This window comes from Phasianus colchicus, chromosome 1 (assembly GCF_987193195.1).
Source record: "Phasianus colchicus chromosome 1, bPhaCol1.hap1.1, whole genome shotgun sequence".
In the NCBI taxonomy this organism is placed as follows: domain Eukaryota; kingdom Metazoa; phylum Chordata; class Aves; order Galliformes; family Phasianidae; genus Phasianus; species Phasianus colchicus.
In genome coordinates this window covers 176804957-176830311 of record NC_143436.1, presented here as the reverse complement: position 1 = coordinate 176830311, position 25355 = coordinate 176804957, and the positions used below count along the sequence as shown (strand labels likewise).

Sequence of the window (25355 nt, the reverse complement as noted above, 5' to 3'; positions counted from 1 at the left end):
GACTTATAAATGCATTTTTTTTTTTCTGGATAGGAGAGGTAAGTCTGATCATACGCTTTTATTTCTACTGTCAAAATCACATTCCTCCATGATATCAGGCTCTTGCCTCTTCTCCCCCAGTGTCTTCAGAATGAATATCTAGGAGGATACAGGAACAGCATGTAGCAAAGAAATCCAATTGCAAACAGATAAACAGAGAACTTTGCATACTAGAATACAACTTTCTAGTTAGTAACTTTGCAGAACATCTTCTTGAAGAAGCTGTCAGTTCGTATCATTTGTACTCTGAGAAGTGCACACAATATACGGCAATGTACAGGATACTTTATTTCTGTACTAGCAGAATATCTTATCTGTAATTAATCTAATATTGGTTTTTCTCTTACTGTCCTAAGAGAGTCTATAGAATAATTTCCACAGGCACTAGAGTTTCTAAAGCATATGTTAATTTTTTCATCGAAACAGTTCTGAGAAATAGGAAAGTGTTATTTACTTATGTTCTGTCCAGCATGCAGCAGTTATGGTGGCAATGAGCCACAGACCCAAAGACTGCATCCTCTGGGGTGACACGGACTCTCTAGCAAAAAAATATTGTTTTCGTTTTTTTTTTTTTAACTTTGAAGTCCCAAGAGTTCTTGGTGCCCTTTAAAGTGCTGCATCCACACTGGAGAGTTGCTCACAGTGTGTTCAGTTTCCATAGTTCTGTACAAGCCCAAAACTTATGCTAAATTACAAGCAGCAGCTTGGACCAAAAAGAAAAAGAAAATGTTTGGTAAAGAAGTTCAAACAGAGTCTAAATTGATGGTTGAGTGAGAAATCTGTCCTGACATTTTAATGAATATTCTATAATACAAAGAAACTCCCTACAAGCCTGGGGTGAGTTGTTTTTTTTTTTGTTTGTTTTTGTTTCTTTGTTTTTCCATTTTATCAAGGATGAACAGAAAGCAGAAGCCTTCCCCCAGGAGAATCTTCAGCAGGAACCAAATAAGTAATACTGTATGTGACACAGCAGGCTTGTGACGTGCACCTTGGAGTTACTGGATAGCACACAGTATGATAGATGCCCCCAGAAGTAACACACTTGTTACTGTGATGTAGGATGTGATATCCAGTTTGCATATAGCTCCACACTCTCTTCTTGCATTTACACTGGCGGGCGTCCAATTCATCTCTCACAAACAAATTTTTGTCTCCTTTCCGTTTTGTCAGAGGACAAACTAAACAGAAGATCACAAAATGGAGATATTTTCTAAACTGCTGATCTTACTGTTCTTTTTCTCCTCCAGTTGGCCTGGTTTTAGATGCTTTGCATTAGTCACTTTGTAAGAAACAAGCAGCCCTACTGAAGTGGAAACTAGGTCCCTGTTATAAACTGAATTCTTAATTTCATCCCTAATTTCCCACCAGGGAAGCCTAATCTTTCTGGAAGTCGATGTACTGAACCTTAGTGGCAGATGAGGGATTTCTGGGAATATTAGGGAAAGAGACCTGGTTAAAACTGTGGAAATGCACCTACATTGATAGTAGGTGTCTTTGTGCTGGGCTGTGTTCCACGTGAGCTTTGCCTCCCCTGTCTTTGCGGATGTCCTCTGGGATGTGAATGTTCTGTGGGAAATTATAGGTCACTTGCAGAGGCATAAAATAGACTCATCTCTTAAAATGGAGAAGGGATGTGATTAATTAGATTTTTTTGTTTGAAAACTGGCTCTAAAGGTTTGTCCTACTTTCTGACTGATATCTTATGCAAATTATTTATAGCATTTCTATACGTTAATTAGAAGTTGTATGTATTATAGAATCATACAACCTCCTGCATTGGAAGGGACCCAATAACAAGGGTTGCTAAGTCCAACTCCTGACTCCACACAGGGCCGTGCAAAATCCAATCCCTGTATTTGAGAGCGCTGTCCAGATGCTCCCTGAACTCCAGCACCTCAGGGCCGTGCCCACAGCCCTGTGCAGGCTGTTCCATGCCCTGTGCAGGCTGTTCCATGCCCACCGCCCTGTGGTGCAGACCCTTTCCCTCACCCCCAGCTGCCCTCCCCTGCCGCAGCTCCATGCCGTTCCCTCGGGCCCTGTCGCTGTCACACAGAGCAGAGCTCAGCGCTGCCCTCCGCTCCCTGTGAGGAGCTGCAGCCGCCATCAGGCCTCCCCTCAGTATTATCACACTTATTATCTTCTTCTTGACAGTACATGGTCTGAGCAATGCAAAAAAGCTGACAACTTGTTCAGTTGTCTGTGCACTGAAGTTGGCAATGGCAAGGAATTTCGGAGTTGCCGGTAGCTGTTGGAAATGTTAAGATTCTCATGAAAAACTGGTGGTTTTATTGACAAATTACACCGAAACTCCTAGTATGGGTGAAAAGGACATGGCATTCTTGAAGCCTGTTCCCTTGTACTTGTAGTTTATTGAAATTAATGCACCTTGTCTTATCACTTTTTTTGCCTAGCTGCACGTTTTCAATCATGATCCAACATGGGGTAAGGTAAATAGATGATATGTGGCTCATCTGCAACCACAGCAGATGTCTGTTGTCTTCTGTGGCTCACTTGGCCATACAGAAGTTCAGTTGGATAGTGGACATAGTACAGCAGGCTCATGAAACTAAATGAAGACAAACACAAAGTGCTGCACTGATGGACTTATCACCTGCAGCACTACGAGCTGGGGAACAGCTGTACAGAGAAGGTCCTGGGAGCTTGCTGGGTAGGACCTGGGCATGAACCAGCAGAGGGCTTTGGTATCAAACATGGGCAGAAGCATCCCAGACTCCTTTAAGAAGAGCAGAGTCAGGAGGAAGGGATTGCCTCTTATACTCTGTACTTGTTAGACTGCATTTATTCAGTGCATCCAGTTAGTTCCTTCCACTGAAGCAAAGTCCTTGGTGAACTTGATGCTTGTGGGAATTTGTCAGAGGCTGCCAAAGAGATGGAGGCTAGAGCATTTGTCTATGAGGGAAGGCTGGGAGAGCACAAATAGCCTGGTTGGAGACTTGACAGCAGCACTTAGTGCATTCAGGGTTATTGAGGAGACAGGTTTGGGCTCTTCGTGATGGTTCACAGCAGGAGGATAGTACACAGTCATAAGTCATAAGGTGAAATAAGAGATACTTATACTGGTTATAAGGAGGACAGGAGGCTGCCCCTTGAGACAGTCAAGCTTGTGCAGTCTCAAAATCCCTGGAGGTTTTCAGGACAACACCTTGAGCAACCTGGTCTGAGTTCAGTATTGAATCTAAACTAGAGACTTCTCATGATCCCCTCCAGCCTGACTGGCTCAATGCTTCTCCGACAGTGGGTCTTAAATGAGCTCAGAAGATGCTGAAGGAGGAAGCCTTGCAAAAACAGAGAAGGAGGAGATGCTTGCTTAAAATCTGAAGGAAAGGAAGATGGATTTTTTTTCTCATTGCTGTTTGTTCTGTTTTTGGTAAGAAGTCACATTATAGATGACGTTTTGCAAATTTAAGAGATGATTGCTTTCCAGTTCAGATAATTACTTTATATAACAATTCTTCCAGTCATTAGGCATAAATTGTAGTACTTTGCAAACAGAAGATCTGATTTATTGTCTGAAATGACTAGAAATAAGGCATTTTGATGGTATCTGGGCTAATTCCCTGCTGTGTAAGCATGTGTAGTTTCTTTGAAGTGAATTTCACTACTTGTAATTGTATTTTAGTAAAAATGGGCCAAACACAGCACTAGTACAACAAATAGGTTTTGTGCTCATAAATTATTTAAATGTTCAGCCAGTGTCTTGCTGATGAGCAATTATAAGAAAATCTTTTCTCTGACACAAGAATTGTCAGGTACTGCTAAGAAAATCGAACAGATCTGATCTTCAGCCCCCAGAATGTTAGACTGCAAGGCCATTTATACAACAGGTACAACACTAAAATTGATGCAGGATCCTTGATGCAATAACTCCACTGCTGTTAAAACACAGAAGGTTTAAGAAACCTTCTTCTGTCTATGTTCTAAAAACTGTGAACATCAAGATCGTATGTCAATTTTTGACTTGCACCATAGAGCATAATAGAAATACTTTACATGTTATTCTCTTTAGGAACTTGTCTATTCTGACACTTCCTTTGGATATTCCTTCCCACTCTGATTACCCAACTAAAATACCTTCAATGTAATTTCAGTTTATAAAACCAAAAATGTTTGAATCCCAGGGCTGTCTGTGGAGGAGAACGCAGTGCAGCCTAAAAAGGCAGTGGAAGTATTTTCCTTCTCTTAGAAAGTGAAGCAGTGAAAAGCTCATTTTTAGAGTCTGATTTTAACTGACTCGGAATGTAGATTGCTCTGTGGGTTGAGAAATTTGATGGGGTTTTTATGCACAAAAATAGCAGGTTGTTTCTGATTTTTGAGATTTACGTCGCACATTCTAGAAGTTAAAATCTGACTTTCGTATTGTTAACAATCCTGCTTTTTTTTTAATCAGTCAGTTTCCTATATGCCATTTATGAGTTGTTCGTTGATGGTAATTTGGGTATCACAAGCAAAACATGCACATAAATTGTCCTTACATCTGCAAAAGTATTCATGTCACTGTCTGTAGCTAATCATAGCCAAATCACATCTTGGGTGTGCAGGAGAGGAATATCACTATGAATTACTGTCGAACCCTGTTTGCACTTATAGCAGTGAGTTTAATTATTTAGATGTTCAGATTGCCAAGATTATACTAGGAAATTGGAAAATTCCCAAGGCACTGGAACTTGGTCACCTGTAGTGAGACCCTGCTTGGACAGTCCTTTCACTGTTTTGTCCCAGGCCAGGTGTTTTAGGGAATAGTCTATGTTTAGGGAATAGTTTGAGGAGCCTGTAGTGCTTCCAAACCCAAAGCCCTGATGGTCATTTTCTGATTGATAGCTGGGCTTGTGGCTTGGATACATCAGATTCTGCAAACTAAACCTTTCAAAAATATCCAGCTCACAATTTATAAGCACAGAATATGTTAAAAATGCATAGCAGATCTACATGATTCCCTTGCAAGTGCATGTGTGCCTGTACTGCTCAAGGTAGTGGGAGTATCTGCGGCTCTGCTAACAAAAAGCAAAACAGGCAAACTGATGTCCTTTTGACCACATGTTTGTCAGAGCCATCCAGAAATTGCCAGGGAGTGATTAAGCAGCGTGGGCAGTCAGCACTAGTGCTCACACCCTGGTCTGCTCCTATTAAGCAGAAGAGAAGCAGTCTTTATTCTTGGCACCAGTGAGGTGTTGGTGTACCTCACTGCATTTCATGGCTAAGCAATTGAACTTCAGTCCCTGAAGTGTTACCAGTTTGCTTTTTGAATTTTTGTGTTTTGATTTCCTTCAGCAGAAATGAAGGCATAGTTCTACAGATACAGATTAATCTCACTTGACTTTAAATTATCCAAAAGTTATGTATCTCCTCTGAATCTATCATCGAGACTGCTGTGATGTTTGAGGCACAGCATGATGCACTGCCCTGCCTTACAGACCTAGCTGAGGAGTGGTTGAGTCACCCATGGGAGTTTCAAGTGGCTCCTGCTCTGTTCAGTATAGGAAGAGTTAAGGCGATTAGCTTGGACTAGACACCTAAGTTTTAGCATGCTAAAATTAGCTGGGATAAATCCTTCTCACAGCTACTACATTTTATTTTCAGCTTCTCTCTCTCTCTTTTTTTTTTTTCTTTCAGTTTTGTTTCTAATTCCATTTCTCTGCTCATCCATTTTCCACGTCTTCTGCTGTTTTTCTCTCTATTCATTGTCCCGCATGTAAATGTTATTTCCTTCAACTTAAACCTGACCTCTGATGTTGGACTGGTAAATGGGATTCTACAGTACTTCTGCTCCACTCTATTTGCTGAAACATTGATTTTTTTAAAGCGTTTCTGAACTGAAAAAATCAATAACACTACACACGCAGCAGAAGCGGTAATGTAAAGGCATCTTGCTCACCTATAACAAGAGGGTCAACCTGTAACAAGAAAGTTGATATCCGGAATTGAACATCATTCAGTAAAAGGGAAACCTCTGGTTTCTGACTGAGGGAAAGTGATGTTGGGAGCCTCTGCAGCCTGTGTACACCCACCCATCCAGGGTAGACACAGTTTAACAAGCTATGGGAAAAAAGAGAAAATAAGGAATTGCCATCTATGGCTTGTCAGCCATAATATTTTTCAGGAGATAAAGCATATTCAGGATTAATCTTTTTACATTAACACAAGTGAGATCAGTAGCTGTTTGCAGACGTTTTCCATGGAGGTAAATTTTTATGCTATATCCCTATCTTCCCTCCAGGAGGGAAAGAGAAGCCAGTATCCGGGGAAAGGCTTTGTGGGTTGTGAGGACTGAGTACTGGGGAGTAGGTGGATAAGTGTGGGATATCCCTGAACACAGGCCAGCAGCTGAGACAGGACCTGTGGTGGGGTTTCTTTACAAAAATGAGTTCTCATACCCATCTGCCCTGTGCATTTCTGCATGCTCCCCTCAATATCTGAGCTCTTACCCCATCTCAGGTACCACGTTGCCTACAACCCGGCTGTGGCATGCATCAGGCTGGGCCTCCGTGGTTTCCCCACCATGGCTTTCAATAGGGGTGGCTCAGCACCTCGTGGAGGAGCTTTTGAACCCTCACAAATGGCATAGCAGGGCAAGGGCTTACATGGCAACCATCTCCTGCCACAGCCGGCGTCTCAATGCAGAGGTAGACGTGCAGGATTTTTGATGAGTGAGTCCACTACCACTGTCAAAAGATATTGTGAACCAATAGCCAAACATTGCACCAATGAAGCCCCATATGATCCAAACTTCAAGGCTAGAAATATTTAGATGCAAAGATAAGTAATGCTTGCAGAAGCGCCTTATCATTTTGTTTCCCAGTGCATGTAATATCATTTTTTTCTCATCTGTTTGCTACATAGCTGAGGAATCCAAAAGCTTGCATATGGTAAGATTATAATCACATTCATTTGTTTTTCAATTACTGGTGGTTATATTTTATTTCTGAGGTTAGGACAAGATCCAGTATTTTCAGCAAGAATGTGGATAATACAGGTTACAATTTATTCCTCAGAATATGGGGCTGCTTATTTTTCCTATGTTTGACATTATATAATCACAGATATTATAATTAGAGGTATTCTTTCTTTGTAGTGGAATGTGACTCGTGTAACAGCATTCTTTAAATGGCAGATACTGTTTCCATGAGAAATAAACATTTGGCAGTTTCCCATTATGCCATTTAATTAACTTGAATCATGAAATAAGTGAGCTGGGAGACTGCTAAATATTCTTAAAGCCCAGAGCACATGAACTCAACATCCCCCCCTTGGGTCTGTGGCCCCATACTGATATTAGGGCAAGAGTTTTTGAGTCTGGTTTAGAGCTGTAGTAAAATAGGAAGAAAGTCAGGGAAGAATAGGTTGGTGATTTACAATACAGGCAAACACCAGTTGCCTTCATGCAGCACAGTGAGCCTGTCCAAGCCCAGCTGTGGTGGACTAGTGGTAGGAGCTAGATGATGCATTTGCTGTTGGATTTCTCTTCCCATAAGGCTGAACCATCAGAGACTTCCAGTATCTTTGGAACTGAGACAAAAACCTTTCCCATTTTTGAAGTTCCTCTCAAAATGGGGATGAAGAAGAGAGAAGCCAGTGCTGGCTTTCAATTTCTTTCTTGGGAGGAGTATTTTATTTAATTATGGGCCAGAATTGTTTTATTATTTATACAAAATCATGGAAGCACATGGGTGCTGTAATATAAACAAGCTAGATTTCACTTTGTTTAGCACCTGCAGCGCACCATACTAATTCTCCCAATTGCTTTAGACCTTGAACATCTGAGAAAGTCAGTCTTAGAGACTTACCTTCTCGTAACATGTTCTGTTCACCAGTCTTGAATATATTTTTTCTCCTGTATCTAAACCAAGAAGCTGGATGTGGAGAGGCTAGTATCAGCAGTAGGATGTATCATAGAATCTTAGAATCATAGAATGGCCTGGGTTGAAAAAGGCCACAATGATCATCTAGTTCCAACCCCCCTGCTATGTGCAGGGTCACCAACCAGCAGACCAGGCTGCCCAGAGCCACATCCAGCCTGGCCTTGAATGCCTCCAGGGATGGGGCATCCACAACCTCCTTGGGCAACCTGTTCCAGTGCATCACCACCCTCTGTGTGAAAAAATTCCTCCTAATATCTAATCTAAACCTCCTCTGTCTCAGTTTAAAACCATTCCCCGTTGTTCTATCACTATCCACCCTTGTAAACAGCCATTCTCCCTCCTGTTTATAAGCTCTCTTCTAGTACTGGAACCTGCTCCAAGAGCTCCACGTCTTTCCTGTACAGGGAGCCCCAGGCCTGGACTATTCCAGATGGGGCCTCACAAGAGCTGAGTAGAGGAGGACAATCACCTCCCTCTCTCTGTTGGCCACCCCTTTTTCAATGCAGCCCAGAACACAGTTGGCCTTCTGGGCTACAAGCGCACACTGCTGGCTCATGTCCAGCTTCTTGTCCACCAGGACCCCCAAATCTCGTTTAGATATATATAGTATCTAAGGTATATATAGGTATATACAGTGTCTAAGCAGTATAGGTGAGCTCTATGTCAGGTACGCTTCAAGAATAATGTTTGATGATGCTTTGCTTCAGGAAACATTAAATTATTAACCTCAGTGATGGAGTTTGTCCATGATGTATCTTTGGATCCCCATTTGGATGTTTAGACAGATAATCCAAGCATTATTCTATGGAAAAATGATCTATAAGTGGTGTAAAAATGGTAAGCAAAGGATATCCTCTTATGCACATGCATACTTAGTATGAAATGTCTCAGACTGGAGTGGAGTGGAGCTGGGATGTAGGTGCTTTGATGACATGGGATTTTGCATCGCTGTCATTTCGACATAGGTTTCAGGAGCTGTTATTATGAAGTATTTTGTGAACTCTTCCACCCACATACACTTGCTACATATTTTTCATCTTACCCAGGGACAGAGCCTCAAGCCCAGTGCTAAAGGGAGAAGCTTCCTGCCAAGCCTCAGTAACTTGGGGCCGAAGCAGATACAGCACTCGTGTAATACACCAGGAAGAGAAAGGATAGTTGTTCTGAGAAGGAACTACTGTTGTTGGACCTTTTGATGGCCCCCCTGGGAGCCTGACTCAGACAAGAAAACAGCAGCATTTCTGGTAATGAGGACCCATGCTATTTGCTGAGATATCCCCACTGCCTGGTCAAGTACCTCTGTCTTCCAGTCAGAGCTGCTTTTGGCACTAACGTGCTTCCTCTCCTCTAGTAAAGCCTGGTAGGCAATTTGTCCCCTCAGGAGGTCCTACCACGGGGCTCCACATTGCTTCTCTTACATTGGTGTTGTTGTCTTAGCAACAGCAAGGAGTTTAGAGCAGGGGCAAGCTCTGATCTGCAGAGTACTGCTCAGAATCTACATGATGATACAAATGTTTTATGATGATCATTTCACTCCCTTCTGTGTATTATTCTGCTTTTCTTTCAGCAGCTGAACCTCATTTTGTTATTTGTTGCCCATTAGGACTGCTTCTAGGAAGCAGTGACAAAACCATTACTGAAATTGTTCACTTGAAGTTATAGATGGTGCTCAGAGCACCTGCTGGTTTGTAGAAAGGTGCAGTTTGGTAGTTTTTGAGCTCTGCATTGATTGTGGGATGCTGTGCTGCTGACAGCCGTGTGTGGCAGCATGTGCACTGCTGCTCCTACCAAATGCCATCATCAGTGTGGCATCTGAAATGAAAACCAACTGAGAAAATGCTATCTCATGGTAGAATGAGCTCTGCTCATAATGAAGAATAGATATGGGCAGAGAGCAGGACGCTATTCCTGGTAGAGCTGACAGAATGGAGACATTAACTGCCTCTTTTGAAAACACAAGTCTCTGGGAGAAATAGGTCACACATGCCTTTTTAGAGGAGGAGGAGAAATGAAGATGAGACCCAGCATAAAGGCACAGGTAGCAGAACTACTTTACAGCAGTTTCTGACTTCTTTGTGACAAATTCCACTGTGTGCGACGCCTTCCCCTCCTAATGCAGGGCCTCTGCTTCCTCTTGTCCTTCAGCCTCAAGGCTGGGCTTCCTCCTCTTGGCTCTGCCATTAATTGCATTGTTCCTGCTTCTAGACGTGCTAGCTTAGGAACAGTTTGCCACAGCACGTGTTGGAAATTTGGGATGGTTCATTTGGTCCAGGGTCAGTTGTGCTTCCTTTGAGCACAGTACAGCTCGCAGCCAGCCTGACTGGCTCAGATCGAGTGAAGCAAATTCAAAGCACTGCCATTGCACCTCACCAGTGAGAGGGAATTAGCCAGTGGGGAGCCTTAGGAGAAAATGTCTGTCTTTACGTACAGAAGAAGCAATATTTCTCCTGAGGGATCTCATCGTTCTGTTGATCAGCAGAGATGATGCCTGTGATGTCTGATCGGCATCAGGAGTTGCACAGGGACAAAGAATAGTCAGAGAAGATTAAATTCTCACAATTCCCAGCTACTAAACTCTCTTTTTAGCTGTTAATATCTTGACTGAATGTGCGCAAACTGTGATTGTTTGTTGAGACTTTCATAAATTGGCTGGATTTTGACCTTGGAAGGTTAAAAAAATACGTGGAAGTCACATGCCATCCTCTGCAGAGGCCAAGGATGTTAGAACTTCCAAGTATCACACAGACGTCTTTCTGTCACAGCAGAGCTGTTTCTCACAGTGCTTCAGATTACAAGAGTGAATCATTTAAAATTGGCTCTTCAGTTGGTTTTCCTTCTGGGGCCTCAGTCAGCATGGAGAATGAAAATTGGTTAATCACTTTTGCTTTTGTTTACAGTCAATTATTGGCTCTCAGGTGATATCAGACTTCTCAAAGGTGTGAATTACAAACATTAAGGGACCACATTTATTTGTGTAGAGAAAGCCCTGATTCAAATAGAATGACAAAAAAAAAAAAAAAAAAAAAAAAGAAGGATATTTGTATTGCTCTTACAGAGTGTAAATTTAGACAATGGTTTCCATGAGAGCTTTTTTTCTAACCAAAGCATCTGTCACTGTTTGAAGTAATGAAGATATGTTCATATAGGGAGATAAATATGCATTATTTACCTGCCACTTATAACATCCAGTAGAAGATAAAAAATAAGATAGAAAAAACATGAAAAATAAATTAATAGAAGATAGAGAAGGTGGGCTGTCAGGTATGTTACTGGTGAGCAGAGAAAATAGCAAGACAGGCTGACAATTGAGGCCTGCTTGCTTTTGTCAGGACAATCATTATTTCTGCAGGGAGCATCTGTGCTGTGAGAATCCTCTGCAGCAGCTCCTGGCAGGGGTGAATAGCCCCAGATTGCCTCATCTTCAGTGCATATTACACTCATCCACATTGCATTTGATTGTAGCTCCTTCAGTTTGCACATTTAAATATAATTCCAGGGGTGCTGGCTGAAGTGTCCTCTCTTCTCTGGACAGGAGGTGACATAAAGCCAATGAGATGTTTGTGTTAGTTCAATAAGATGGACAGGGATTGTTCCAAGGCAGCTGACTTCAATACCAGAGAATGGGCTCATGCATGGACTCATAATTTATACTTACATTAAAAAAGAAGGAAAAGACGGGATTTTACCACTGTTTAGGTGTAGCCACAGTGGTTTACATGTAGGGCTGTGTAAAAGAGCACCAGGGGCCATTCTCTTGGACCAAAGCCATGGGAGTTAGTGGTCCCTCATCCACTGCAGTAATCCCTTGAGGAACAGTCACTGTTAGGGAAAGCCAAAACAGAAGTTAATCTGCATAGTGTTGAGGATATGGACTATGGGATTTATTTACACTAACTGAAAATATATGTAATATAGACATCTGTACCAAAGCTTGTTATCCTGGACCACGCACTGCTACATTCACATACAGACAGGAACAGGCAATTTTTAAACCACATCCATCTGTGACCTATTTTAGTTAGAATTAGATGATTCCCCCTCCAGGAAGTCACCATTCGTGGAACTGTTCAAGAGCCATGGAGATGTGGCACTGAGGGATGTGGTTAGTGGGCATGGAGGAGTTGGTTGAGAGTTGGACTAGGTGATCTTAGTGATCTTTTCCATCCTTAATGATTCTGTGATTCTCATATGAATAGAATGGGTTTAGCTCATGCCTTGTCCATATTTACCTGATGGATCCTCCCCAGGAGTATCTGTTGGTTGTGCCTTGTGACTCTTAATGTGGGAATTCCTGAAAAGCTGCCCCAGTCTTCCTTCCCCTCCTGTATTCCTCAGTCTCCGTGGAAAAATCCAGCCCATTATTTTAAGGCTGCCATTTACTTACAGAGGGGCAAAAGGTTTGGCATGCTAAGCACGTTAATGGCTTTCTTGCGAGATGAAATTACATAATGATTTTTATTTGTTGTGTGAATTGTTTGCTATATGAAGACATTTCCTCACAACCATGTAAAACCTAGCAGTACAAACACAAATAATCTGTCTTTGTTATCTGCAAGGGAATTAAAGCAATCACTGTTAATCACTCACAGATACAGAAAAGAATTCTCCAAGCAAAAAAGTAAAGCCATTTCCCTGTCAAAGATACAGTGCTTGAATTCCTTTTTAGCTACACTGGTGCAAATTGAGAGTTGCTAGTGTCAATTACATTTTGTCTGTATTTTCACTGACTTAACAGAGACAACAATCAGGCCCCCTGGCTTCTAATCAAGCTTGATATTACCCTGGTGAGTTGTTATAATCCCTGAAATGGCATCGTGTGCTAAGAAATCAATTGCGTTATGAAAATTGCTCAGCTTTTCAGTGGTGCTAATGCAATCTGGTCCAATTATCTAATTTTACCTGCTAAATAAAGAAACTATTTGGAATTCTTTCTAGTCAAGATCCATATTTGTAATTCTCAGCACAAAAAATGACACATTTTTGGTCAAGGAAAACATTTTTCAATATGCGTCATAGAGGAATTAGTGACTAGTAAGTACATTGTCTTAAACAATTTGTAGTTAAATTAAATTTGCATAAATAGTCTGTGATTGCAAACATCTAAAGAGCATTATGTAAGGACAGAAATATGCAGTGAATTTGTATAGCTTAAGTAAGAACTCTACCTTGCTTTGTTGTACTGCAGTCCTTTGCTGTTGTCTGTGCATTGCACTCATTGTTTTAAGTTGAAAATCCAGCATCTAAGAGTTGAAGTATGTGGCATTTTGGGTCTTTGGGGTCATACTAAGCCAGAAATAGTGTGTAAATAATAAATATTTGCTCTTATACTGATCAGTTAAAGGTGAGCTACATTCTTAGAATCACAGAATCATTAAGGTTGAAAAAGACCTGTAAAATCATCCAGTCCAACCTATCCCCACCATGCCCACTGACCATGTCCCTCAGTGGGATAGGTATCCACACGTTTCTTGAGCACCTCCAGCGATGGTGACTGCACCACCTCCCTGGGCAGCCTGGGTGAGCCACTGCCTCACCAAAATACCAATACCTCTTCTCCATAAGCTGTTACTGAAAGTTACACAAAAAGTACAAACGTATAGTTGCAGTATTTATTGCTTTTTTTTTTTTTTTTTAGCCTTTATGAACATGTGTCAGCTTTGGTTATTCCAGAGGGATATTCCATGCTTCACGGTCTTGATGTTCTGGGGAAGATTTTTGTGTTTTGAAGGTAAAACCTCATTTTTGTCTTCTGTGTACAATTAGTAAAGTCTAGAATGAATCTTTTCAGTTTAGTGAAATAGAAAAGAAAATAAGTAGACGAGAAATATTTCCACCTTTTCCTATCAGAAAATTCCCGGAGAGCAGAACCAAGCTCAGAATTCTTGAACTCAGTACCTCGAAATAATCCAGTACATGTAATGAGTTCTCTGAAAAAAAAAAAAAAATAGAATTAATTGGTTTGCAAATCTCAAAATCTGGTCAAAATGATCATGGTACCTCTGAATCGGGATTTTTCTGCTTAGAGTATGAGCTCTAAGCACGCAAGCAAAAATAGAATATTTTAATATTTTCTTCCATAAATATATACCCCGTCTGGTTTTGCTTTCATACGAATACATGGGTAGAATCTCAGAATCATAGAATGGCCTGGGTTGAAAAGGACCACAATCATCATCTAGTTCCAACCCCCTGCTATGTGCAGGGTCACCAACCAGCAGACCAGGCTGCCCAGAGCCACATCCAGCCTGGCCTTGAATGCCTCCAGGGATGGGGCATCCACAGCCTCCTTGGGCAACCTGTTCCAGTGTGTCACCACCCTCTGTGTGAAAAACTTCCTCCTAATATCTAACATAAACCTCCCCTGACTCAATGTAAAACCTCTCCCCTTTGTCCTATCACTATCCACCCTCGTAGACAGCCGTTCTTCTTCCTGTTTATACGCTCCCTTCAAGTACTGGAAGGCCACAATGAGGTCTCCCCGGAGCCCTCTCCAACCTAAACACCACTTTGTACACAAATATTCTGGGCATGTGCATTTTTTTCTGAAGGCAGTTTATTCTCAGTGCAGATAGCACGAGTTGTATCTGCTGCTGCTTGTCTCTGGTTCAGTTTGTGGAAGATAACCGAGGTATAGTCCTAACAGTTCTGCTGTGCACAGGAATTGTGTGTACGTGCTTCTCAGTAACAAGTGCATCTGACACATTTTTATATGCTGTAAATTCAATACTAGAATAAAACACAAAAGTAAGCATACTTCCATCCAGACTCAATAGGCAGCTGTTTGTTGTTAGTTACCAAAATGCAAATTTCTGTCGTTTGGAATATGTTGAATCTTGTACTTTACCTTGGCTGTAAAACCAGAGCAGTAGGTGCAGTTCACTTAGTCATCCTGCAAATAAGGTGGATAGCTACAGATCTGTTTATTTTCCAAAGAAATGCCAATATGAGTCAGTGAACATTTACTTTGTTCTTGGAGTGCTCTTCACTGTGCAGAAATGCCTCAGAGCACCCGGAGTGGAGTTGCTTGCATAAGGAGGTTTGTGACTGAAAGTTGGCCGTGGTATTTAGAGTTACTATGAAGTGACAAACTTGCAATGGTTTCTTTCTTAGAAAACCATATTGCTTTGCAAACAATGTGTGGTGCTTTTCACTCTGCTGATGGCTCACAACACACCATCATCCTGCCACACTGAGCTGCTGTAATGTGTATTGATCAGCTGTGCCGTATAGGATGCAAGGTGTGGCTGCAGAACTTAAAAATGATAGATAGACACCACCTGTGTCCTACTTCATTGTGTGATGGGTATCCCATTGGACTCTTCCGATAAGGGAAAAGATGCTTTATTCTTCACGCTCACATTTCTTTTATGCTGGAATGACTCAACTATACAGAATGCACAAGAAGTTTATGCACTCAGGACTGAGAATAAGATGAAAAAAGCGTAATCATAAATTAAAATTATTTTGTGGTCATGTGTGTGAAAAAAAGACCTCATCTGTTGCACTGGGGAAATTCTTCATATACAGATCTGGATATACGTGTTTTCCAGTCAGAATTATTGCCATCACAAACAGTTTGTCCTTCTGGACAATTTCATGCTGCATATAACCTGTCAAAAGTATAACATCACAATGATGGGAATGTTGTGGACTTTGGATAATTTGTTAGGATTTCTTACATCCTCCAAGGCTCAATCTCTTCATAGTACTAGACCTGATAGCGGGCCATTAGGTGGAATAGTGACCAGTAATGTTCTTCCCAGTGCTCTTCACACACTGATCAATTTATCATCTGCTTGTGTTATATATGTATAAATATTTGTTTCTTTCTTACTTTTCTTTTTTCCAAGAGAAGAAATGTGGCATGTGGTAAGGATGCACTAATAGCACTTCAGGATCATAAGTTTATTATAATTGCTCTATTATGGTGGAAATGAAAAGAGCGTAACAAAGGGAAAGTGTTTCATATGATGTGTTAGTTGTTTCTTTCCTCTGCTTGCCCAGAAAATATCTCTTTATCCCAACCATCTCTGACTATCAGGCTTTATTTTCCAGAAAGAAAATTCTAAGCTTGGGGCACATTTCATTAAATCTTTGCTAACCGCTGATGCACCAAATATGTTCTGCTTAGCATAATCACATTAAGTCCAATTTTCACAAATGCATATATTCCACCCTCCACATCTCTTAATCGCTAATCCCACCTCTGTGAAGAGCATTTTGGAAGAAGCATGCCATACAAGATGAAATTAAATTGTTCTGAGGCTAGTTTCTGAATGTTACGTGAAAGATTTTACTCTTGGCAACACTGACATCAACTTGCATTTCCTTCATATGTGAGGCAAAAAGCCATACTTGTTTGAAGCCTGATATGTCTAGGAAGGAAGCAAAAATTTAGGAGTGTGGGTGAGGAAAGGAGAAACAAGGTTAGTTCGTTAGTAGTGTAGCTGAGTTGAAACTGTTGGAAATGGGAGATGAGCATTTATAATCATAATGTGGAGGCACTGTGAAATACAAGTCTGGAAAGCACCCTCAGTATTGAGTATTCCAGTAATAGCAAGCTCCTCTGGTATCTTAGGATATTGGGCCCAAGTAAAAGATTAATGAAATATTAAGTTGGCAGTAGCTACTTCTGATGGATGCAATTGCTCATTATCTGAAAAACAGTCTGAAGAACTTAATCAAAAAGAAAAAATCACTATTAAAATTGTCCTCCTGAAATGATTTGCACATGAAAGAATCATCTAAGGATCATTTCATCTTGATTGAGCACCATGCTGTGTATCAAATTACATCAGATTTATGCTGCAAGCAGCCATTCCTCAGGAGCATCTGGCTGGCAAAGGCTTATTCTGTCCAAGAGGCAATGCAATTGTACAAGTCATCCCATTTTATGGATACAATTCTTCATTCAATCAGTGGAAAGAGAGTAAAAATTCTGAATATATTTGTTATGATTTTTCTATCCAACGTGGGATATTTTTCCTTTGTATGACAGTGACATCTGAAGCTGTATGGGGCAACCTGTTTATCTGTGCAGAGCTGGAACCTGCCAGCAGTGCATTCAACAATGCATTACTCCATAATGTAATGGGATTGCTTGAAATATGAGACCCAGCTTCAACTGAAAAATGTTAGACTGTCCCTGAAAAAGTCAAAAATCAATTACAAGAAATGGATGTAACGTACAAGAAAATACAGCCTTCCTTTCTGATCTCTGAAAACTTTTATTAGCTTGCAGTTCATTGCTAATGCGTCCATAAAAATTAGATGCCTTCTCCCATAGGCCATGCTTGAAAATCCCATTCCCTGTTCATACATACCGTGGCAAGACATTCTGCATGGAAGTGTAGTAAATTGTTAAAGATATTCTATTTCATATACTAGTTTAATTATTGTAATTTTCTTCATGCAGTTTTTCACTTTCTGTTACAATAATAATGACATAGATAAGTAGCAGTAAGATAATACAATGAGGAAGAAGGATTATAACATGAAATGGGAATTTAAAAAAAATCAAAGTTTCTGTGTCAGCAACACTAATAAAAAAGACCTTGGTCTGAGAGGACAAAGCAATTTCTCAACTGCTGAAGCTTTAATCTAAAAATGTACTGAAAAATATGGTGATTTCCCCATGGATTTTGATTAAGTTTTTACAGGTGTTCAAGCCAGCAAAGTCTTAAAGACAGAGATATTCTATTTGTCTGCTGTTGACTTCTCTCTATCTGAAGGGTTTCCAAAGGCTTGTTGGTTTGCAGAAGGATCTTGGGCGATTCATCTGAGTTAACAGAGCTAATGTTTGATTGCTTTGCTTGAGATCTTCTGCTGGCACCACCAGTGTGCCTGAGCATGAGCCATGCCGCCAACACTGGCCTCGTGTCATTCACTCTTCTCTTGATTGCCTGGTACATGTTCTGTGTAAAATTTTTAAAGTTGTTCTGTGATTCCTTTGTTTCTCTTCTAGGAGCAACCCTGATTTCACATGAATTGTAGAGGGCAGAAAGTTCTCATCTCTTAATTGCTTTTTATTTTTATAATTAAATAAAAGTCTAAACTGCTCTGCAGAAAATGCCTCAAATTCCCCAGCAAATGCTGACCTGGGCTGAATAGAGTCATAGAATCATTAAATTAGAAAAGTCCACAGGATTTTCTAGTCTAGCCACCAACCCATCTCCACCATTCCCACTAACCACGTCCGTTGATGCTACATCTTCACGTTTTTTTGGACACCTCCAGGGACAGTCTCCTCCCTGGGCAGCCTGTTCCAGTGCGTGGCAACTCTTTCTAAGAAGAAACTTTTCCTAAAATGCAACCTGAAATGTTTCTTTGTGCAGTGTCATGCTGGTGCATCAGGTTGGATTCAAGAGTAGGAGGTGTGTTACACTGTGGCGCTTATGCACTATGTTCTGTCTTGAAAAATTCATAGAGAAATGTCCACCAAAAAGTTCTGAGAGAGTGTAACCCAGCTGTACTGGACTGAATTTACTTGTGCAGGTTCAAACTGTGCCTTCCGAAACCTTCTGCTAGTATGATGACCTCACAGGCCATTGATGTGGACAGACATCCCAACCTTCCTCACAGATGTCATGGTCTTCATCAAAAGAAAAGATCCTGGTTGAAAAAGGCAGTCTGGCTTCTCTTTCAGAGAGAGAGTGGTGGCCCACCATCTCTAGATAGAGAGCTGCTAGGAACATGAATGCACCTCAGAACCGGGGAGGCCAGGACACTGAGAGATGCTGCTTTCATTTCTCTGCTCTTCTTTATCTGGAATGCCAGTTTTGATCAAAATCATTTCTGCATAATCTCTTGGCAGATTTTCCCAGTGCACTGCTGTTAGTTTATAGCAGAACACTTTTAGCAATAACTGTGACATCAGAAAGTGGTTTGTACTCATTTAAAAGCTTGATCAATACAAAAATAAGGCACGGTTTGCAGGAAAGGTGGTATTGCTTATTATAACAGCTGATACATTTGGAAAGGCACCACCACACTTCCGAATACCTAAGCCCTTGTCAGGATTGCTGTGGCAACAGAGACCATAGAGAAATAAAAATCCACCACATCCATTTTAAATTCTAAAATGCCTTCCAGTGTTGCAAATAAGCACAAGTTTAGGGTAAGTTTGATTTATAGCTGTAGCACATGTTGTGAGTCTGGAAAATCAGTAACATTTTATTACCTACTAAAGAAGTTGTTTATTTAAATGACTGCTTCTTGTGGCAAATACCAGAAGATAAACAGTGTATAAATGAATAAACGATGTGATTGAGTGCATTGTGACTAACCTCTTCTGTTTGTTATGCCATTCATTTCTGAATTTATTCCACAATAAGTGCACATGATAGTTACATTTTCAAAAGAAAAACCATCCACACAAAAAAAATCTCTTCAGATGAAGGAATCGGTGTGCTTTGCAAGAAGCACATTTCATCAGAATTTCATTCTGATGGTCAGTTGCAAATGAAATAGGTAAGTTCCTACTTTCAGGGTAAAAAGTGCTGATAATTCATGAATTAAATCTTCCAGCTAAACAAACTAGGAAGCTTAATGAAATATGAAAGGAGTATGTGTCATTTCATGACCTCATATTTGCTTCCCTATTACCATGATATTTATGGACATAAAGGGGAAAAATCTTTTTTTTTTCATCTGACAAAATCTTATGTAATCTTAAACGAACTTATTTTCTCCTTACCCTGTTCTGAAAAGTCTCATTCAATGTAAGTTCATATCTGCAGCTGTCATGCTGTAGAGGATGCTCTCCCTTTTATGTAGAATATGATATTTGGGCCCTGATGCAGTGTGCCTAGAAGTATAAAGGGGTGAGCAGCTGTGATTGCAAGAGCACTCTCTGTAATCTTTGCTCAATTGTGACAACTGAGAGAAGTGCCTGAAGACTGAAGGAACGCAAGTGACAATTCTCTCCTCAGGAAGGGCAAGAAAAAGAACCTGGGGACCTACAGGCCAGTCAGCCTCACCTCAGTCTCTTGAAAGGTGACAGAACAGCTCATCTGGAAACCACTTCTGGGCACATAAAGGAGAAGGAATCGTCAGTAGTCCGCGTGGATTCACCAAGAGAAAGTTGTGCCTGACCAACCTGATAAGCTTCTATAATGAAATCATCGGCCTCCTGGATGGAGGGGGGGAAGTGAATATTTTCTTCCTGGATTTCAGTATGGTCTTTGACACCACCTCCAGTAAGATCCTCATAGAGATGCTGTTGAAGTATGGGCCGGATGAGCAAAAAGCGAGGTGGATCGAAAATGAGTTGAATGGCCGGGCCCAGAGGGTAGCAGTGAGAGGTGCAGTCTGGCTGGAGGCCAGTAACTAGCAAAGTGACACAGAGTACCAGGTCCAGTCTTGTTTGATATCTTCTTTAACCATCTGGAGGATGGCACCCTCAGTAAATTCATGAATGGCACAGAATTTGGGGCAGTGGCTGACTCAGTAGAGGGCCGTGCAGCCATCCAGGCTGGAGAGAGCCTGAGAGGAACCTCATGGTGTTCAACAAAGAGAAGAGCAGAGTGCTTCCCCTGGGGAGGAACAGCCACAGGAACCTGAAGGCACCTGGCTGGAAAGCAACTCTTCAGAAAAGGGCCTGAAGGTCCAGGTGGACACGGAGTTGAACATGAGCCCACAGAGTGATTTGTTGCTAAGGAGGCTGACGGTATTCTTTGCTGTGTGAGGCAAAATATTACTAGCAGTCCAAGAGAGGTGATCCTTCCGCTCTACCCCATGTTGGTGAGGTGCAGCTGGTGTGCTGGGTTCAGTTCTGGACCCCTCAGTACCAGAGAGACATGGGTATACAGGAGAGAGCCCAATGGAAGGCCACCAAGTTGCTGAAGAGGCTGGAGCACCTCTGCTGTGGAGAAGCTGAGAGCTGGGACTGCTCAGCTGGAGCACAGGGGCTCAGGAGATCTCAGCATGTGTGAATACCTGAAGGGAGGATTCCAAGAGGATGGGGTCAGGGTTTTCTCAGTGTTGCGCAGTGCCAGGACAAGAAGCAGTGGACACAAACTGGTGCATAAGAGGTTCCTCCTGAACACCAGGAGCACTTCTGTGCTGTGCAGGTGAGGGAGCACTGGCACAGGCTGCCCAGTTGCTGTGGCGTGTCTTCCTTTGAGATCTCTAAAGCCACCTGGACATGGTCCTGCTGGAGCAGGGGTTGAACAAGGTGACCTCCAGAGCTCCCTTTCCACCTCAATAATCTTATTCTGATTCTATATCCCATTTTGAAAATTGACATTTGGCACCCATGTCTGTTTATCCTGTGTCCAAAGGAGCAAAGTGTTGTAGCCAGTGAGTTCTAGTGTCCTGTGGTCCTGATCTCCCTGTACTGAGAATAGGGATTCTGCCAACCCATTGTTAAAGGTTTACATAGCTGAAAGATTTTGTTTTTCCTGCTGGCCTAGAAAAGCTGCCTTTTTTTTGGAGAAGTAGTGTTCACTGGAGCTAAAGCTTTCATTTTCCATCTTCTTCCTCTCTGTCCCTGCCACATATTTGCTGACTTTTAATTGTCTACTGGGAAGGAACTGAGACTATTTTGCTCTTATCCTAATTATTTTTTATCCCATCTCCCTTCCCCAAATACACTCTGTTTCAATTGGTGGCTCACAATTACCAACTTTGCGTTCTGATAATTGTTTGGATAGACATCACAGGTCTTGCTACTGGAGGTAGGGGGTATAAACAATGTCTAGCCCTGACACAAACTTTGATTATTGATCAGTAGGCCTGGGAAGGTGATGTAGCTTTGTCGTCTCCTCCTTTCTTTCTGGGCTCAAGATACAGCAGATATTTAATTTTTTTCTGGTGAGACTGACTAATAAAAGCCACTACATCCTGTCTGGCACTTGTCTTGCTTACCTTCAGACCTGTATTGACATCCATGTTGGAAGTAGCTGCTGAGATTCCGATCAGTCAGTGCACAAACACAGATGTTACTTGGGTGAGAATCACTAAACCAATTTTAGATGGCTACAGTGGTTATTTCTGCCTGTGGACTGCAAAGAAAGTCTGAATGCTAATATTAAATGCCTGAAAGGCAGAAGTTTACGAACACTGTCTGCAGGCATGGAAAGGTAGGTGAGATTGATCTCTCTGCTGATATATTTGGCACTGTCCCCTCTTTATGTAAAGCAGATAAACGTCAGCTCCTCCAGCAGCTGCTGTCTCTTGTACTGCAACTAAAGGAGGAGGAGACACATTTTGATGGGGACTGCTGTCTGCTCCAGGTTCTTACACCCACTAATGTGCACCTTTGTACTGCCTCATGACCCCATACTGACTGGCAGATGGCCAGAGGACAGAACCTCATTTTTGTGGCAGTTCTCATCTCTTAACATGAGTGACTGAACCGTACAGAGGTAGCTGGCACAAACTTTACAGTCTCATGTCTTTGCAACATACTGTTTCAGTTTGAACTAGGACACCATGTCAAGGGTTTCTGGAAATTGCAGTCCTGTTAAAGAGCACATCAACACAGGTACTTGCTTAATGCTCCGAATCCAGTGTATACAGTGTGCAGTACAGCTTTACAGCAATATTGAGAAATATCATCAGGGCATTATTCTTGCTTTCTTAATGACTGAGCACAGGGAAATGTGATGTTGTTTGACAATTTAACCATTGTTGAATATTAATCTAAATCTTTCCTGAGAGCAATGCTGAATGTATGACAAAAGAAAAATAGTGTCTAAATTGTAGAATTGTAGAGAAATCAGTTTGGATTTTACAATTGGATTGTTAAAGTTTCTGCATTTTGTAGAGAACAGTGCAAGCCAGGCTATAAAACTAGCAAATTTTTGTCTTTGTATGTAAGTTGCAATGGAGCTGTCATGATTATTTTTTTTTATCATAAAATGTTATCACAGTTTTCTAATATGCGTCTGAACATTTTTAGTGCTTCTCACATCTCTCTATCTTCAGAAAGCAATTTCTTCTATTGAAGTGCTGACATTTTCCTGAAATAAGAAACTACGAACTCTAAACTTGATTTTCACAAAGTATATTATTAAACAAGCCATCTTTAATTATCTCCTCTTTGACTGCTTTGTTGCCTGAATTGCTCATTGTTCCTGCAGAGAAAATGAAACCCCAAATTTCCCTAATGCTTATGGTAGATGTCAACCAGAGTGCAGACACTTCAAAGGATCACTTCTCTGACCTAATCTCTGTGCTCCCCAATGCTCTCCAGTGATTATGAAGTTGTTCTAGCAGTGACTGTGAGATGAGAAGTGATCACTTCTAGTCTTCATTATCAACAGAAACCCTTTGTACTACTGAAAAATGCGAGCCGCATACTGATTAATTTACCAAAGGCAACTAAGGTCATGGTTGCATATAAAGTGGGAAATAAGCCATGTATCTATAGGTAATCCAACAAGATGAGGAAGTAAATGAACTGTACACAACAGATGTTAGACACGTCACTTAATGAATGATGGAAAGATACAGGGAGCCATGCAGGGTAGTAAACACTTGGCTTTTATTGTGTACAGTGCACCTTTCAGTTTTGTGCCCTGTTTTCAAAGATAAATAATATGGTTGTGTTGGGTCTCGTAGGCTTCTGCATCTCTCCTCTGCAAATGGACTGGAGGCAGTAGCATGGAAAATCCTGAAAGACATCTTTCCTGCTCCTGGCAGAGAATTTCAATTCAGCCTACTCCTAAGTGATCAAAGTATTGTGTTAGGCAGCATGTGGTTTTGAGAGAACATCCTGGCAAATCAGTCTTTTCTATATTTGTACTGTGTGCTAGATAGCTGAAACGTCTATTGAGACTTTCCAAAGGACATGATCCTGCATTTGGACATCACCAGGCAGGGTTGGCTGTATCAATCCATCAGTTACTGACTGAGCAGGCTTCATCCATCAGGTCAAATTCTGGCAATGTATCAACCCCCTGAGGCCAGCTCTGCCTGGGACTAGACTGATGCATAGCTGAAAATGATTTTTCTTGTATCAGACACTTAAGGACTGTCAACATTGAATCTGCAAATTTAAATCTTTTTTCCGTGTCCAATTCAAGATGACTGTCTACTGAAGACAAACTCATATAAAGAGATATCTTGGATTTTGTAGTCACCATCTTTGCAGGAGTGTATGCAGTTGTGGCATTGCTGCTGGCATCTAGTGAAAGCCAAGCAGACAAGAGCTCAGCCCCCATAAAAGATCAGCAGTTGTTTGTTAGTTTAGTTTAGTTTTTTTTTTAATATCTATTTGTACTAACAATCTATTTTCTTCTTTCTCAATTTTTTAGCAACTTGTTTCAGTCTTTCACAAAATCACAGAATCACAGAATGGCCAGGTTTAGAAGGGACTTCAAGGATCATGAATCTCCAACCCCCCTGCCACATGCAGGGCCACCAACCTCCCCATTTAATACCAGACCAGGTCGCCCAGGACCCCATCCAGTCTGACCTTGAACATTTCCAGGGACAGGGCATCCACAGCCTCTCTGGGCAGCCTGTTCCAGCACCTCACCACTCTTATAGTAAAGAACTTCCCCCCGACATCCAACCTAAATCTCTCCTCCTCAACTTCGAACCATTTTCCCTCGTCCTGCAGTTATCAACCCTTTCAAAGAGTTGATTCTTCTCCTGTTTGTAGGCTCCCTTTAGGTATTGAAAGGCTGCAGCCGGTCACCTCGCAGCTTTCTTTTCTCCAGGCTGAACAAGCCCAGCTCCTTTAGCCTGTCTTCATAGGGGAGGTGCTCCAGTCCCCTGATCATCTTCATAGCTCTCCTCTGGACCCTCTCCAACAGCTCCCTGTCTTTCTCGTACTGAAAGACATTCCTAACTGTGACAGCTGAAGTCTTTGGGCCAAGTTTTAACTTGCATCTAGTATTTATAGTGGAGAAGTAGGCCATGGAAAACCAAGCTTTGAAATGGAAATTCTGCCTCCACTACAGCCACAACAGTGTTGCTCACTGCCCTATTTTGTTTCCTTTTTCCCATCATCAGCCAAATCAGGCACACCACCCCTTGCTCAAAGGTGAAGCATTAACTTTCCAGAATTCCTTGTGCTGCCACTTAGGAACTGTCAAATGCCGTATTCAGTACTCCATGCATTTGAGCATGTCTTCAGTTTCTAACTTTTCTGACTTCCAGAGCCTTGGAGCTAGCTCTAGGATACAGGGAACCCAAACATAATTGAAGCTATGTTATCATATTACAGTGCTTGCATGTTGTTTCAAGGCCATATGTACTTCTGCTGGATTATTCTGTGCCAGCTGTATGCTTCTGCTGTACCGAGCTTCCATGAAAATCAGTAGCTGGTTGTAATGGCATATGGTGTAGAGTAAAACAATATTAGGTATTTGTGGGAACAGTTAATATGTCACTGGAAAGTTCCTCACATCTTTGCCCAAGGGCAAAGTGAAGTGAGAGGTAAAGTGGAGGTCAGCTGAACATAAAGCTGGGCCTGCCACATGACCGTAC

At 41.5% G+C, this 25355-nt stretch overlaps 1 protein-coding gene across 4 annotated transcripts in view; it reads left to right on the top strand.

Moving 5' to 3' along the window:
• The window catches only part of MTUS2 (microtubule associated scaffold protein 2), a 267632-nt gene that overhangs the window by 54702 nt on the left and 187575 nt on the right, over window positions 1–25355 (top strand). Inside the window, exon 2 of one of the 4 annotated variants that reach the window (XM_090133611.1) lies at window positions 13552–13644. The exons of the other annotated variants lie outside the window; for them this stretch is intronic. The gene's annotated coding sequence lies outside the window, so the exon portion shown is untranslated. The remainder of the gene's footprint in view (window positions 1–13551; window positions 13645–25355) is intronic. 4 annotated transcript variants of the gene reach the window in all.